Here is a 17,403-nt window from a genome sequence, read left to right as displayed (position 1 = left end):
TGCATGGAATTGTACAGGGTGATCCCTACCCAGGGTGACCCCGGGACAGAGCCTGCTGTCAGAAGGTGGCTGACTGCCTTTCCCTCCCCACTTACTCATCTCTCTGCCCTCCCCAAACAGTTGAAAGTCCAGACTCCTCTCTCTCTCTGCTCTGACTCAGCTCTCTTTTGCTCAAGGCTACGCAGCAGACCTCACCTCTGTCTTCATCCTTCCTGTCTCCACAACTTCCCTTTGTTAACATGACTCTTGAACAGTGTGAACTCGAGCAAAAAGCAAGGTTGTGCTTGAAGAAAAGCAAAACATTCAATATTGAAAATGTGTGCAAATCAAATCGCTCTGAAAGTGCTGTTTCCTCGCTTACGTTTCAGGATTGTTTTGTCATCATTTCTGAAGGCTGTCCTCTTGGCAATGGCTCCTGACCCGATTCCTGTCTTTCCTAGTTATGCTGGGGGGAAGGGATTCATTGATCAGTCCCTTCATTTATAAGGGTCTTTGAAGTCAGCACCCCCATGCAGATCGAGCTCAGCAGCTTGGAAGTGGTGCCTTGAATCCTTTTGATTTAATCACTCGTATTTATAGTAAAGGAGTTGAATAGTGAATCGAGATTAGCTCCTGTGAATGCCAGGAAACTGCCTTGGGTGTCCCTGGCCTGGCTTGGCCCAGCTGTCGGCAAACCCCAAGAGGGCCTTGGACACAGCCTTGGGGAGGCCTGCCTGTGCTACCGCTGAGCCACAGTGGCGAGCGTCACTTATTCATGGAACTAAACTTACTCCGTACCAGGTCCCTGCTGTATAGAAATCACCCTCTCAATCACTATTCTTGTTTTGTAGGTGAGGATATTAAGGCTTACAGGTATAAAGGAACTTTCCCAAGATCACACAGCTGGAAGGGCCAGACTCAAGCCAAGCCTGCCTTACTCCAAACCCTTTCCTGAGGACCTAGAGTCCCAGACTTGTAGAATTCATGGGCCAGCAAAATTTAAAAAAATATTGTGTAAAATTAAAAAGGAAAAAAATGTGTGAATGTGTGCACATGCTAATATAGAGTTGCTAATTTTTTATTTTGCCATCAGGGCATGACAAAGGCTTATCATTTATTATTACCATTTCATTGGAAAGGATATTTACACAAACATGAAAAAAAAACTTCTAAATTAATTTGCCAAGTATTTATGGAGCACCTATTATGTGCCAGGCATTCATTGTTCTAGGCACCGCAGAAAATAATAGTGACAAAATAAACAAAGAATCTGTGCCCTCCGAAATAAGGCATGATGGGTTAATTAAAAAGAAGGGAAGTGCACAGTATATTAGAAATGAATGCTATACGGGGAAAAACAGGGCAGGGCAGAGGGGGATACGAGTCCGGGAGGAAGCCCTTGCTGAAAAAGTGAGAAAGCATATACCAGTCTTGCCAAGAAGGGACATGGACAATCTTAGCACCCACCCATATGAACATTCCCATAATAGTAACTCATTTTTCTCACTGTACCAGCACGTGGGCACTCATCCCGGGGGCCCAGCTCCCAGCTCCCAGCTCCAGGGGAGGTGAGATGGGAAGTGAGATGGGAGGGACTGGTGAGGATGGTTCAAGCTCTGCCTCTGGTTCCTTTCCTCCACGCCTTTTCCAACGGTGAGCTGTCACTTCCTAGGCCAGTGGTCGGCAAACTCATTAGTCAACAGAGCCAAATATCAACAGTACAACGATTGAAATTTCTTTGGAGAGCCAAACTTTTTAACTTAAACTATATAGGTAGGTACATTGTTATTAACTTAATTAGGGTACTCCTAAGGCTTAGGAAGAGCCACACTCAAGGGGCCAAAGAGCCGCATGTGGCTCGTGAGGCGCAGTTTGCCGACCACGGTCCTAGGCTATTGACTGGCTGAAGTTTTATCTTGCCTCAGACATGATCCAGGAAGTTTTTTTATTGTGCCTCGATTTAAATCACTATTTCTAAGGAAGAACTGTGAATCCAAAACATTGGCTTTTTGAGGGAGGAGGCTCTGGGGCCTCATCTACTGTGCTGCCTTCCCTTTGCTAAATGAGTTGGAGCTGGTGAGTACCGGCTTCTTTTCCCCAGGTGTTTCCAGCTCTGTGTGGGAAGAAAATGTAGACAAAATGTTCTTTCACTCATCTTACAAAGGTTTTCCTTTGGGTTTTTGTTGTTGAAGTTGTTGTTCCGAGGGATAGTTCTCAAACTCTAGAAATAAGATGGTGGGGCTATTTGGATCTCAGGATTTGTTTTCCTGATAGCCACCTATTTCGTGCAAAATCCCCCACGTCTCAGCAGCCAGGGCTCCCCTGGAACCCCAATTTCTGGTTTTTATTGGTACAGCTGCCCAATATTCTCATGAAGTGAGACGGGCAAAGCGATACTTGAAATCACAGCGTCCAGAGTTACAATTCTAGATGGAAACTTTGGGAAAGATACTTGAACTTCCTGAAATGTTCTGGTTTTCATATCTGTTTATTGAAATAATAAGAGTACTTACCTCATAGGGTTGTTGTGGGTATTAAATGAGAGAACATACATACCATACTATTCTAAGTGCTTTCTGTGTATTCACTGCAGGCGATTCTCGACTTAAGATGGTCTGACTGAATGATTTTTTTGACTTTATAATGGTACCAAAGTGACACACATAAGAAATGTCATTAGAGATTTAACACTTTATTACAAAACAGGCTTTATATTAGATGATTTTGCCCAAATATAGGCTAACGTCAGTGTTCTGAGCACATTTAAAGTAGGCTAGGCTAAGTTATGATGTTTAGTAGGTTAGGTGTAGTAAACACATTTTCAACATAGTATATTTTCAACTTACAGTGAATTTACAAGGACATAACCCCATTATAACTTGAGGAGCATCTGTAATTAAATTCTTCATGAACTTCTTGAAATAGGATCTGTTATTGTTTTAATTTTACAGAAGAAAAAACTGAATCACAACGAAGAAAAGGAGCTTTCTAAATCACCCATGCTCCTGGCACATAGAGTGATGGTTTTCATTAATATAGTCTCCAGTGGAGAATTAGGAACCATCTGGTCTACCCCTGTCATCAGGGCTCAGCCTGGAGCTGCTACTTAATAGGATAATTTCATTAATGCCAAAGGAATATATCAAAGTATATTCCTCCAAACGTTAAAAATCTTAATGTTCATACAAAGGGTAAGCAGGTGCAGCTACCTGTTTAGCTCATTAATGAGGGCTCCAGCAGGATGATGAAGCCAGGTCACAAGAGAGTATGAGGGTGTGGTTATTAAACAGGCAACATGATAGCCTTGGCTGGTTTGGCTCAGTGGATGGAGCTTCAGCCTGAAGGGTCCTGGGTTCAGTGCCGATCAGGGGCACATGCCTGGGGTTGTGGGTTCGATCCCCAGTGAGGGGTGTGCAGGAGGCAGCTGGCCAATGATTCTCATCATTGATGTTTCTATCTCTCTCTCCTTCTCCCTTCCTCTTTGAAATCAATAAGAATATATTAAAAAACAAACAAACAAAAAATAGGCAACACGAGGGTTCCTTGAGTTGGCAGAACTGCTCTGTGTCGTGACTAGTGGTAGATAGATACATGAACCTACACATGTGATACAATTGCATGGGACCAAATACAAATACACAAATGAGTACAAGTAAGACTGGGGAAATCTGAGTAAGATGGGTGGGGTGTACCCCTGTCAACGCTGAATGTGATCTTGTACTATAGTTCTGGGGAACCTGGGAAAGGGCATACAGATCTCTTGGTATTATTTCTTACGTGTGTGTGTGTGTGTGTGTGTGTGTGTGTGTGTGTGTGTGAATCTACACATGATCTTAAAATAAAAAGTTTAATTTAAAAACAAAACAAATAACTCAGATAAAAAGAAAATAAGAAGAACTGTTGTTTTGTTGTGGTGGTTTTAAGTAGGCAGTGGAAAGAAGGGAAGCTGAGATAAGATGACTAACTTAAATACAAAACTTGTGATATCCTATGAGGGCGAAAAACCCATGGTCTTTGGGGTTCTCTATCAGATGGAAAAGAGATTCACTGGTCCTGGTCCAACCTCCTCATTTTACAGCTGAGCTATGTGAGTGGAGATGGCTTCCCTAAGGGCAAGCGGCTAGTTCATGGCCGAGTGTGTTCCCTTAAACCTCATCTTATTCCAAAATGGACCTGAGGCAGTCATTATGGAGTCATTAAAACTGTTGAATACCAACTATGTGCCAGGCACTGTACTAGGCTCCAGGCTCGGCCGATAACTACCATTGGGTTCCTGCCCTGAAGAAACTGATGGTCTTACTGGATGATGAGGCTGTGGGCAGATCATTCCTAGAGATGAATATTCCGCAGCGAGTAGAAATGGTATGAAGGTAGGTGGAGGGAGGTAAAGGGTCCTGATGGCCTTAGGGTCTCAGGGTTTAGGGGAGTCTAATGGCCCAGGACAGGCCTGGGCTAGGTTCTGAGATTACCGGCAGGCCCAGAAGAGAATGATAAGAGAGGGGGTTGCAGAAATGGGGAGCTGGGGAAAATGAGGGAGCATATTGATAGCAAAGAGATAAGGCCAAAGCTAGGACAGGGTGGGCTAGTGAGAGGGATGTAATTGCAAGATGGAGAACAGAAGGCAGCTGGAGCCCCAGGACCAAGAAAACAAGTGGTTTAAACTGCACAGTGTTTAGAGCAGTGATGGCGAACCTATGACACGCGTGTCAGAGGTGCCACGCAAACTCATTTTTTTGGTTGATTTTTCGTTGTTAAATGGCATTTAAATATGTAAAATAAATATCAAAAATATAAGATTTGTTTTACTATGGTTGCAAATATCAAAACATTTCTATATGTGACACGGCACCAGAATTAAGTTAGGGTTTTTCAAAATGCTGACACGCCGAGCTCAAAAGGTTCGCCATCACTGGTTTAGAGCATATGGTGGTGCCAGTGGCTCGTTGGTGCTAGTCACGATGGGTTCTCAGGGAGCTGACTGCCCAGGAATCTGAGCCTGGGACTTCGGGGCTGGCTGCACCAGGGCTCGTGGGCTGGGCCCCGGGGAGGATGTGGCCTCTGGAACTGAGACTTGGATGCGAACCTCGAACAAAAACTTGGCAGAGCATGAGTCCAGGCCAGGCTGGCACAGGCGCTGCTTCCAAGGTATTTTATATGCAGCGCGCCGGCCTCCCTCACACACTGCAGCAGTGTAAGGAGGCCGTCTTCCAGCCTCAGCAGCCTCAAGCCCTGGCCTCCTTCCTGGGATTCCTGGCAGGGCCCAGGGAGAGTAACGTGGGGAACAGGGACCGGTGGGTCCTCTGCTTGCACACAGTGGAAATGTTGGTTGGATGGGACTGAAGAATGAAATGTCAGGCCCCTTCAGGGCAGGGGCCAAGGGTCCACCTAACAGCACAGATGATCACTGTCCCCTCGGGACTTGTCCAGGGGGCACCTCCTGCTTACCTTTATGGGAGGTCAGCTAACATGGTAAGGCACCTACTAAGTGTTAGTCTGCTCCAGCCACTTTATAAGATGAAGAGACAGAAGTAACTTGCCCAATATCACGTAACCAGTAGATGAGATCGAGGGGATTGAACCCCAGCTCTGACAGCAAAGCCAATTCTCATTCCACTCTAGCACCTCAGCGTCAGCGCCCCCTCCCCCCAATCCCCCAAGTTGTGGTGAATAAATTAATCTCATTCTTTTAAAACCCCCAAAGGGTCTCGCCTGTTGTCACCAAACTCCACTTCCATGGCCCACAGGAATTATTTTCTCTCTGTCTCAATGCCTCCTCTCACCCAAGCTCATCTCCCTGCCGCCCTAGAGACCGTCGGTTAAACTGGCCCGGGTAACACTGCCCTGTTCTCTGTCCCCAGAAATGGAGTCTGGAGTCTCTGACCCTGTGGCCCTCGGTAAACTGACTTGTGCCTGAGAGAACAGTAGTGGGTAATTGCGAACCAAGCTACTTAATACGGTTCGAGGCTATGGGATTTTGCAAAGTTAATCCAAATGTTCTCAGGTCTCCCTCGCTCTGGTGCAGACGGGCTCACGTGAAGAGAAAAGCGCATGTTTCAACACTGGGCCTTGCCACCACCCGTCCGCCCGGGACCGAGCCCTCTGCAGTCTCCCAAAGCATTTCAGGGCGACCTCGGGTGCGGCTCGCGAATCAGTCCTGCCAGCTGCTGCTCTCTACCCCGGGGTCCTGATTCTGCTCTTTGTTTTTTTGTCTTTCTGCTTAAGAAAGTGTCCCCTCCCTGGCAGCCCCCTCCCCCGCACATCCCGGGCGCGGACCTATGGTCCAGGCACATTTATTTTTGCAGCATTTATTTTGCCCGCTTCCGGTGGGCACCGAAGCGATTGCACTCTTAATTATTGCCCCAACCACCGATACTCTAGAGCAGTGGTTCTTCACCAGGTGAGTTTTGCCCCCGAGGGGACATTTGGTGAATCTAGAGACATTTGGGGTTGTTACAAGTTGGGGGCGCCTGCTATTGGCATCCATGAGTAGAGAGGCCAGGGGTGCAATGCTCAGGACAGCGCCCCCCCCCCCCCCCCCCCCGCAAAGAATGACCAGTCCCCAGCGCTGTGAGGCGGAAAGCCCTGCTCTAGAGCCGCGTATCCGGAATGGGCGGGTGACATCGTAAAGTCGGGAGACCTCTCCCTTTCCGTGTTGTGCTGTAATTTTAGATGGGGTCCCCCGTAGCGTTGCTTATACCCTACTGTGGATACTTTTGTGGCAAATAGCTTTCTGAGATTTTTAAAAAATATATATGTTTTTATTGATTTCAGAGAGGAAGGGAGAGAGATAGAAACATCAATGATGAGAATCATTGATTGGTTGCCTCCTGCACGCCCCCTATGGCGGAGGGAGCCGGGGGATCAAGCCTGCAACCCGGGCATGTGCCCTTGGCCGGAATTGAACCTGGGACCCTTTAGTCCACAGGCCGATGCTCTATCCACTGAGCCAAACCGGCTAGGGCTAGCTTCCTGAGATTTTGCTTTCAGCCCCCTCCTCTCCATGGGCTCAGGTTGTGGACAGAGGACAGATCTGAGGGACAAACGCTGGTTCTCTTTGGAGTTGTCCTCCCCTCCGACCTTGAGGCTTGGCTCTCCCACTGCTGGGCGAGGCTGCCGGGCCTGGCGCCCTGCCCTGAAGGCGAGTTATTTTCGGGGAGGCTCCTCAGTCCCCAATGCAAACACGCTGCCTGCACCACCACTCTGTCCTGACACGTCTGAACTCCAGGGCAGGTCCCAGCTTAAGCTCAAAGGAGACGGGGAATCTTTTGTGAATCAGTGTCCAGGGGCTATAGAACGTGGATGAGCGCTATTGCAGGCACAGCTGTGGTTTGCCCCTGTGTCAGCTGGACTCTCTTGTTAGCAAGTAATAAACAAGTCAACATCCACCGAAACAGAACTGTGAGCAGAAAAAGGGACTGACTATTGGCTCAGGGAGGAGAAAGGCCAAGGGTAGGCAGGCTTGGGGTGAGGCAGAGTTCAAGGCTCAGATGCTCCCAAGGACCCCCTGTCTCCCTCTTCACATTTCAAGCCCCCTCTTCTGTGTGGGCCCCCCGTCAGAGAGGCTCTGTTCCTGATGCTTCCGAGACATGGGACCTGCAGGGTGAAGACTGCGACTTCCGCCTCTGTGAGCCACAGAGCCTGGTGAAACGCCTGGGGTGTGTGATGGCCTTCAGCAAATACTGGCTGAGATGACCACCAGAGCAGGGAGTTGGGTATCAGAGGTGAGCTAAACGCGTGAAGGTGGACGTGCTCTCTGAGAGAGGACAGGGTTAGAACACAGAGTGGGGAGCCAGGTTTGTAGAGTGGCCGTCTTCTCCTCAGTGATGTTTGAGCCCCCCGTTTACTGGTTTTTCTGGATAGGAGCTACAAGGCCGTGGGTCAGTGGTGTGGGGCCCGCGTGAGCCAGTCCCCGTACGGCGTCATCTAAGTCCCTGCATGACCTTGGCTTCATGAGGTTTTCCACAGGGCTACCTGCCTTCTTATAAGTCCCTGGGGTCTGCGTGGCCGGTGTGGCTCCGTGGTTGAGCATTGACCCATGAACCAGGAGGTCACGGTTCAATTCCCAGCCAGGGCACATGCCTAGGTTGGGAGCTCCATCCCCAGTAGGAGGCGTGCAGGAAGCAAATGATCAATGATTCTCTCATCATTGATGTTTCTAGCTCGCTCTCCCTCTCTCTTTCTCTCTCTGAAATCAATATATATATATTTTAATTTATTTTTTTAAACCCCTGAGGTCAGATCTAGATATTTAGGATGGGAAACTTGTAGAAAAAGATGCGTTCGAGGAAAACCCTGAAAGGACATTGATTTTTCTCAGGCCTCACGTCCCTGTGTCTGTTACACCAAGCCCAGCAGAACTGTCTCACAGTGGAATCTGTGCCTTGGGGTGGGGTGGGGTCAGGCCACACAAGCAGGTTATTGACTTTATGGATGATGCTGTCCAAACTCTTCCATTGGAAAAGCCACCTCCTTTCGTAAACATCAAGGATGGTAATATGATTTAAATCAAAGCCAACTGTCCCTGCTTCCAGAACCTTGCAGGAACTTGTCAAAAGTGGGAGCTTGAACTTGACTTCTCAGAAGAAAAAAAAAATAAAGGAAGCTTAAACTTGCTTTTAAAGCTAGCCAGGGAAAGCTGCAAAGACAGGAACTGGGGATTTGAGAGCCAATTACTGCATTACAGAAACACAAAATCCAATCGGCCCAACTGAAGTTTTATGTATGCTTCCGGCAGAAGACCCACAGCATCTCTGTCCTGTGTGGCTACTGCCGAAGAGATGCTGGACGCCACCAGCTGCTTAGACACTAACAGCGAGTCACAGACTGAGAAGCTTGTCAAGCTTAATCCTGCTCATTCTGGCCGTGTCCTTTGGAAATGGTCATTGGAAACCTTTTCATCTAGACTGTGGTTATAGATGATTATCCTAATTTATTTAAATTTACTCCCCCTACCCCCACCCCTTCTTTCCAAGTACTCACTTGCACTTACTAGGTGTGTGTTTGGCCAAAGCCATCTCTCTGAAGTGGCACCGTTTCCAGCTGCAGCCTTCTGAGAGTGGGTTCCAATTTGGTGAGTCCAGCAGGGAAGACAGTCATTTCAAAAATGCACTCAGACCGCGAAGGGAGCCCCTAGAGGAGGTGGATCCCCCAGGGCAAGGCTCTCTCCTTGCTGCACTCCCTGCCTCCAGGCCTGAGCCCTTCAAAGGGACCCTCCCCTGGCCCAGGCGCGCTCGCCCACAGGACTCTGTCCAAACTCCTCAACCGGGGGCCATATGATCACTCGTGACTTGGCCCCTGCCTCTCTTTGGCTGTTTTGTTCTTTTCACCAGCAATACCTCTCGGACATCTCTCTCCCCTGCATCCCAGATATCCTGCCAAATGGCAAGGACGGAGTCTCTGTCCTTCCCTTCTGCCTCCCGGGCCTGGAACAGGGCCTGGCCCTGCTGAGAGACACAATAAATACTCAGGACAGCACCAACTGTTCCCCACGGTCTGTTTGTCCCTGGCGCTGTCCATTTCTCTTCAGCACAACAGGGCCCCGTTGCTGGTTAGGCTCCAGATTTCCTGTCCTCCTAAAGGAGGCGAGAGACGCTGAGGGCTTGTGAGTACTATGCTTTATCTTTCGTCCTTGTCACATGTCCGCCCTTGAATAACATGCAGTGAACAGACCCTATGTAACAGCAGTCTGCCTGTAATCTGGGGTTCCAGCCTCAGCTCAACCTTCTGACCTCTTGGTTGGCCTCCTGGGTTCCCTTAGTCTCTGGCCTTAGACCCTTTAGGGGTTGCTCCACCCTGATTGGATCTGGGACAGGGTTGTGGACTTGGCGAAGCTGGTTTTTGCTGATACTCTCTTGTTCGTATGTCTTTTCTCTATTTTCTTTCACCCACCTAGTGCCCTCCCCTTGCTGTCAAGGAAGGATCTCAAATCAGCCGTTGGCACATTGTCGTGCCTGGTGTGGGAAGCTGTGACATGAGCCCCACTGTGTGCCAGGCTCAGAGCCAGGCTTACCTCCTCTTTTTCTCTGATCACCCATCTCTGATGCAGATATCATAATTCTCATTTTATACCCCAGGAAATCGAGGCTTAGTGAGGCTAAGTAGTGGGGCAATGACAGAGACAGTAGATGGGAACGATGTCTTTGGAGTCACACAGATCTGGGTCCACCACTGGCTGGTTGGTTGTTTTGAGCAAGTTCTTGGTCTTTCTGAGGCACCGTGTTCTCATGTGTAAAATGGTAGTAATCATAGCAGAGTTTGACACATTATAGACAAAAAAAAGGGGGGGAGAATGTTATTACTTAGTCACTTCTGAAGGGTCACACAGCTTACAGAGTTGGAGATGGGACTTGATCCTAGGCTGCCTGACTCCAAGGGCAGTGCCTGCTCCACCGTCATACCCTCCTGCTGGGCACATAGCAAGCTGGCTACTAGTGGTGCTTGTTGAGTGAACATGAATTTATGTCATTTAATAATTCACAGACAGTGAGAGCCCCAAGAGGTTCGGTCTCAAAATGGAGTCGGATTCAGAGATATCGAATAAAGAATAAAAAGCTATTAAGCCCTAACCAGTTTGGCTCAGTAGATAGAGCATTGTCGGCCTGCGGACTGAAAGGTTCCAGGTTCGATTCCGGTCAAGGGCATGTACCTTGGTTGCGGGCACATCCCCAGTAGGGGGTGTGCAGGAGGCAGCTGATCGATGTTTCTCTCTCATTGATGTTTCTAACTCTCTATCCCTCTCCCTTCCACTCTGTAAAATATCAATAAAATATATTTTTAAAAAAATCCTGCACTCTCCTGGAAGTTTTTCATTTCTTCTTTGATTTCATTGGTAACCGATTCATTGTTTAATAACATGCTGTTTATCCTCCATGTGTTTGAAAGTTTTTGAGTGTTTTTATTCTAGTTATTTCTTGTGTCATGCCATTGTGATCTAAGAAAATGCTTGATGAAATTTCGTCTTCTTGAACTTGTAGAGACTTAGTTTGTGTCCTAACATGTGGTCTATCTTTGAGAATGCCGCAGGTGCACTTGAGAAGAATGTATATTCTGAAGCTTTGGGGTGAAATGTTCTGTAAATGTCAATAAAGTCCATCTGATCTAGTATATCACTTAGGGTCACTGTTTCCTTGTTGATATTTTGTCTGAAAGATCTATCCAGTGAAGTCAGTGGGTGTTGAAGTTCCCTACTATGACTGTATTGCTGTCAGTCTCTTGCTATGACCTTTGCTTTAAACTCAAAATTAATAAAAGATTTAAATGAAAATCATCCTATATAATAAAAGGCTAATATGCAAATTGTCCCCTCAACTGGGAGTTTGACATGGAGTTCTACCAGGGGGGCAGGGCCTGCCCGCCAACTGCCCACAGCCTCTCTCCCAGGCCAGCCCCACCCCTGATTGGCTCCCCCCACCCCGATCAGGTGGGCTGGCCAGACCCCATCCGTGCACGAATTCATGCATTGGGCCTCTAGTGAAATCATAAACATCCTGGAAGAAACCATAGGCAGCAAAATCTCAGACATCTCTCATAGCAATGTTTGCCGATACATCTCCTAGGGCCAGGGCAAGGAAAACAAAGGAAAAAGTAAACAAATGGGACCACATCAAAATAAGCTTCTGCACAGCAAAAGAAACCATCAACAAAATGAAAAGGGAGCCCACTGTATGGGAGAACATATTTGCCAATGATACATCTGATAAGGAGTTAATTTTCAAAATATATAAGGACCTCATACAACCTAACAAAAGGAAGACAAACAATCCAATTACAATATGGGCAAAGGATCTAAATAGACACTTCTCGAAAAAGGACATACAGAAGGCCAAGAGACATATGAAAAAAATGCTCAAAGTCACTGATCATCAGAGAGATGCAAGTTAAAATGATAATGAGGTACCACCTCATACCTACCAGAATGGCTACTATCAGCAAATCAGCAAAGGACAAGTGCTGGTGAGGATGTGGAGCAAAGGGAACCCTAGTACACTGCTGGTGGGATGCAGACTGGTGCAGCCACCGTGGAAAAGAGTATCGAGTTTCTTAAAATCATAAAAAATGGAACTCCCATTTGACCCAGTGATCCCACTTCTAGGAATATATCCTAAAAATCCTGAAACACCAGTCAGAAAGAATATATGCACCCCTATGTTCATAGTAGTGCTATTTACAATAGCTAAGATCTGGAATCAGCCCAAGTAGATGAGTGGATAAAAAAGCTGTGGTAATTTTACAGAATGGAATACTATGCAGCTGTAAAAAAGAAGGATCTCTTACCCTTTGAGACAGGTGGAGGGACCTGCAGACTATAATGCTAAGTGAAATGGAAATGAGCCAGTCAGAGAAAGATAAGTATCACATGATCTCACTCATATGTGGAATCTAATGAACAAAATAAACTGATGAACAAAATAGATCCAGAGAGATGGAAGCATGATGAATCTCAGAGGGGAGGGGAGAAAGACAGGAAGAGATTAACCAAAGAACTTACATGTATACATGCATAACCCATGGACAAGGACAATAGTGTGGTGAAGGCCTGGGGAGGGAGTGGGAGAGGTTGGAGGGGGCTCCAGAAAGATGCTGAGGGCCTGACCCCTGCCTGGAGTAGAGGCCAACTGACTGCAGCCCTGAAACAGGAGCTGTGGGGGAAGCGAGCCTGGCTGTGGCTTCCAGGGGGTTAGGGGAGAAACGGTGAATCTATAGTAGATGACCCGAGGGCTGAGCACCTGACACGAGGACCATTGCAGGGGACTGAGGGGTAGAAAACACACCAAGGAAGTTGAATTTAATGCACTCATCTCGCTGTCTGTACCTCCGTGTGACCTACTTGACTCTGCTGGCAAGTTACTGGGAAAGATCTGCTCCACCCTGGAGGAGGAAGACCTTTGAGATGTGGATTAGCTTTAAAACAACAAACAAAAAGCCTTTCATGTATTTTGATGACACCAGATGTCTCCTTATTGTCTGGCCCTGGAAGGAAGAGTATGCTTCACTGAAGAGCTTTCTTCAATGATGTGGGTAAACAAAATGTATGTGAAAGCAAAGGCTTTAGACTCTGGCAGGCCTGGGTGGCAGCCTGCCTCTGGCATCAGATGTAGGGTCTCAGGCAGGTTACTGGACCTCCGTGTTTCCCCTTCTGAAAAAAAGGGGGGGCAGGAGGAGGACGGTAGCACTTACCTACAAGGTTGGTGGGACAATGAAGAGGAGGTGGGAATCAAATTCTACTCCATGCTCTTCGCTACCAGTTGTTTCAGGAGCCTTTCTTTGCATCCTTGGCTCTGAGCTTGGGGTTGGCCCTCAGCAGGAGCCCACGAATGTGAATTTCATTTCATTTCTTCTATCAGCCTCATGCCGCAAGCCCCAGGCTTTCCTTTCCAGCACTGTTCAAGAGTCCCCTCCTTCGTGAGGACTAACCATGGCTGGTTTCAGTCCCACCGGCAACCCCCAGGTTCTTATGAACAACTACCTTCTCTCCCATCCACATTAGCTATTAGGGTATCTCAGTGAACATTACCAGCTGCCACACAGATGGTCAGACATCTCATCTCTTTGTTTTATTGATTGATTGGTTTAATAAAGTTGTATTTTTCAAACTGTACAGCTGGTGGGACCCATTGTTCATGCATCTTCTCCAACAGCTGGGCATGCCGACCTTTGGTGTTTCTGGTATAAATTACTTGAGCTCTATGCTTTGAAACTAGTTGAGTAAGTGTTTTCCTAAGGAGCTCCTAGGGCTGCCCTGGCCAACAGGACCTTTACTGAGGATCCGCAGATCTTCAGTCTCTCAGAGACAACAGCTGGGTTATGAGCTTATAGTTGGGAACAGAGTTTGTCACATGTTGCTTTGTCAAACAAGACTAGGTTAGTGAGCTTGTCCCGGACTTTGCCTTGGGACCTCTTCTTCTTTTTGGCCTTGTCCCTGGACTTGTCCACTGGGTCTTTGTCTTTCTTGGCTGACTTTCCAGCATCTTTCTCCTTCGAGTTGTCCTGGGGCGGCACAGCCAGCCTCGGGGAGCAGGGCCTCCACGGCTGCCTCGCCAAGATGTCGGACCAAGAGCTCATCTCTTCATGTTAAGTGATGGAACTGTCTTTGTAAATTAGGCGAATAGCAAGGTATGGATTCTTGGGTGTTGTTCTTGTATCTTTATATTTTATTACTATTTTTGATAGCATAATTGATGATTAACGGTAACCTAATAACTAAAAATTACATAGGCAAATACTCTGAGTGGGTACAAAGCCTTTACTAAAAAGAAAAAGCAGAATATGACATAGCTCTATTTTTTAAAAAATCACTTTTATTTCACAAATAATATATTTAAAAAGTAGAAATGTTACAGACACGGCCCCATGAACCCCTCCCCCCCTCTGACTTTGGTCCCCTGTCTTTTCCTTAAAGACAAATATTGTTATCACACACACACACACACACACACACATGTGTGTGTGTGTGTGTGTGTGTGTATATCTCTGTGTAAAATATATAAATATGATAACATGGTATATAATAGTTTTTTCCCCATATGAAAGTTTTTTTTACCATCTTGCTTGCTTTTTTTTTTCTGATTATTATTCATTAGATGTCTATCTGTATAAATCTACTTTATACTTTTAGGTTGTTGTATAGTGTTGGGCAGGGGGAAGTCGCCCCTCTACCCTTCTTGAGTTCTTCTAGCTGGACTAATAATAAAATTCATGCCCTAACCGGTTTGGCTCAGTGGATAGAGCCTTGGCCTGCGGACTGAAGGGTCCCAGGTTCGATTCCGGTCAGGGGCATGTACCTTGGTTGCGGGCACATCCCCAGTAGGGGGGTGTGTAGGAGGCAGCTGATCGATGTTTCTCGCTCATCGATGTTTCTAACTCTCTATCCCCCTCCCTTCCCACTGTAAAAAAATCAATAAAATATATATATATATTTACACAAGGCCAGATTAACAGAAAAAAATGTATAATTTAATACATGCCCACAGGAGATCATAAATTAGGCTCAGAGAAATGAACAAGTTGACTAGTTACCCTTTTTACGTAGACAAAGAAACAATACATTTGTGATGCGTTGATAGGGCAAAGACACTTAGGTTTGGGTGCTCCTTAGTGAGGAATCTCAACACACTTTGGGCTCGGGTAGTAAGTTAGTAAAGGAGTAACAAGGTTTGTTTATGTAAGCTTTTTTGGCCCTGGATTCCTTCACGCTAGCAATAAGGGTGTCTTTTTTTCATTTTTATTAAATCTTCATTGTTGAAAGTATTGCATATGTCCCTTTACCCCTCATTGACCCCTTCTAGCCTGCCCCCAACCATGCACCCCAGGCCTTCACCAAAGGGTGTCTCTCTTAGTCCCCCCTGGAGCAGGGAGGGCACCTTCCCCAAGGAGACAAGGGAGGCCGGCCTGCCCTCTGGCACTGGCTGCTTGTCAAGTAACTTTAAATCAAAGTCATCCATATCGCACTGTGAGATCTTTTGGGGTAGCCTGCTCCGGGCTCCGACAGTAGAATTCCATAATATAGGGAAACCAAGCTTATTTAATTATCCAACTGACGAATGGCTACATCGATTCCACTCTTTACTAGAACAGTGGCCTAGAGAGCGCCCCCCACAGGCTCTGCAGTGGAGGGAGGTTTTCTATGGGAGGCACGGAGGATTAGAATTGCCAGGGCATCAAGGTGTGCACATTTGCAGCTCGGATAGATTCTGCCAGTTGTCCTCCAAGATAGATAGTTCTCTTTGTACTCCCACCAGCAATATATGAGAGGACCCATTAGCCCACACCCTTTCAACATGTAATATTAGCAGACTTCTTAACTTTTGCCATTCTGATGGGTAAGAAATGATATCTTGTTATTGGAAGTTTGCACGGCTCTATTTTTCAGTCAGTCTTACATAACCTGTTAAGTTCCCAATTAAATTACAGAAGCAGAGGGGATTTGGGTACGTGTTTTGTATCCTCTAATGGCACACAGTGTGCTAGGCACAGGATAGGCTCTCGTAGATGGAGGCTAGAGGATGGATTGGTTGGTTTGGGCAATTTTTAAATTTCAAGAAATAAAACAGCAGAGGTGGAAACTTCAAGAAAGAAAGGTGCCGCTAATCTGATCAAAGGGGGATAGAGAAGGTGAGCCCTCGGAGAACACAGAGAGGTCCTAAGGGTGTCTGCAGGGAACAGAAAGGTGAGATTTTGACCTTTCCTTTTGGCTGCCTCCCAGTTCATCAGCTTGTTTCTTGCCTCCTGGGTGTCTTTTTGGGGAGAAAAGACTTCGGGCCTGATTTCCCCAAGGACAGACAGGACTCTGCTTGCTCCTTCTTGCTGTCCTTTCTGTCCCAGCTGTTGCTCTCTGCAGGCGGCTTTCTCCCATGCTGCTGGGTACGAGGGGATGCCATTTCCACCACCAACCCCCACGGCCAAGTGCGGATAGGACAGGCTGGTGATTCATCTCAGGAACTGGAGCCCTCCTGGTCAGGGTCCATGGCCTCGGGGGACTGACAGGCTAGTACTGACTGCAGTTGTCCTTCTAGACTGTATAAGTCCATTAGTCAGTTTTTCTCCCCAGCTATTGCCCAGGCCACACTGAGAAGCTCTGTTCTAGACTCTTCTTACGTGGGTCCCGGGCCCTGGAATCTCCAGTCCAAATCACAACATGCCTGTTCCCAGGTTCTTCATGGGCCTCTTCTCCTGATCCATCCTCTGGGTTTGCACACCCTGGGCCAAGGGCCAGCTGTTTGAGGGAGCAGCGAAGATAAAGGTTGAATGTATGTGCTGGGCTGTCCATACGCAGGCATTTGAGGCCCTGTTGGCGCCAGATGGAGGGGAGATGGGAAAAAAAGGGGTTCAGGCTGCTGGCTGGTGGAGGAAGGGGTGCAAAGATTTGGGGTAAGCTCCGCTGAAGGAGCCCACTTCTCTGTACATCTGGAACCCATTTACCGTGTTCCCGTGTGTTACGGCCGGCCAGTCAGGAAACTCTGGGCCAGGCATTTTCTGCTGTGACTTTCAATGTTTTAAATTCTGATTTTTCTCCATGGCCACAGTTGAGAGCCTCTTAGCAATTTGCAGAGTAGGTGGGTAACACATGGACTCACTGGTGACATGTGACTTTTGGCTCTCTGCTTCCTCAGTGTTGGGATTGGAGCCTCATCAACTCTGCTTCGTCAGCCACCCCTCCCACCCTCCCTCAGTATAGACACACTGTGCTTCCGATGCCCGCCTCACCACTCTGGGAAAGGATTTTGTTTGCTTTCCTTAAGTGTGATGAAAAGCAAACAAACCCAGGCAAACGCCCCAAAGGAACGCTAGGCAAATGATTTGACAATTTAAAACAAACAAACACCTAATTAGCTAATAGGCATACAAATAATGTAATATCTCTAGTAAGTCAAGAAGTGTAAATCCAAGCAATGAGATACTTTATTTTGCCTCTTAACCTGACAAAGA

The 17,403-nt window shown here is 47.1% G+C and overlaps 1 protein-coding gene and 1 pseudogene across 2 annotated transcripts in view; one reads left to right on the top strand and one right to left on the bottom strand.

Moving 5' to 3' along the window:
* BAALC (BAALC binder of MAP3K1 and KLF4) overlaps positions 1-17,403 on the top strand; it is a 50,775-nt gene that overhangs the window by 15,498 nt on the left and 17,874 nt on the right. The gene's annotated exons all lie outside the window — the stretch shown is intronic.
* On the bottom strand, positions 13,597-14,040 carry LOC132220085 (small ribosomal subunit protein eS25-like; annotated as a pseudogene).

Source organism: Myotis daubentonii, chromosome 17 (assembly GCF_963259705.1).
Source record: "Myotis daubentonii chromosome 17, mMyoDau2.1, whole genome shotgun sequence".
NCBI lineage: Eukaryota > Metazoa > Chordata > Mammalia > Chiroptera > Vespertilionidae > Myotis > Myotis daubentonii.
This window is presented reverse-complemented; position numbering and strand designations above follow the sequence as displayed.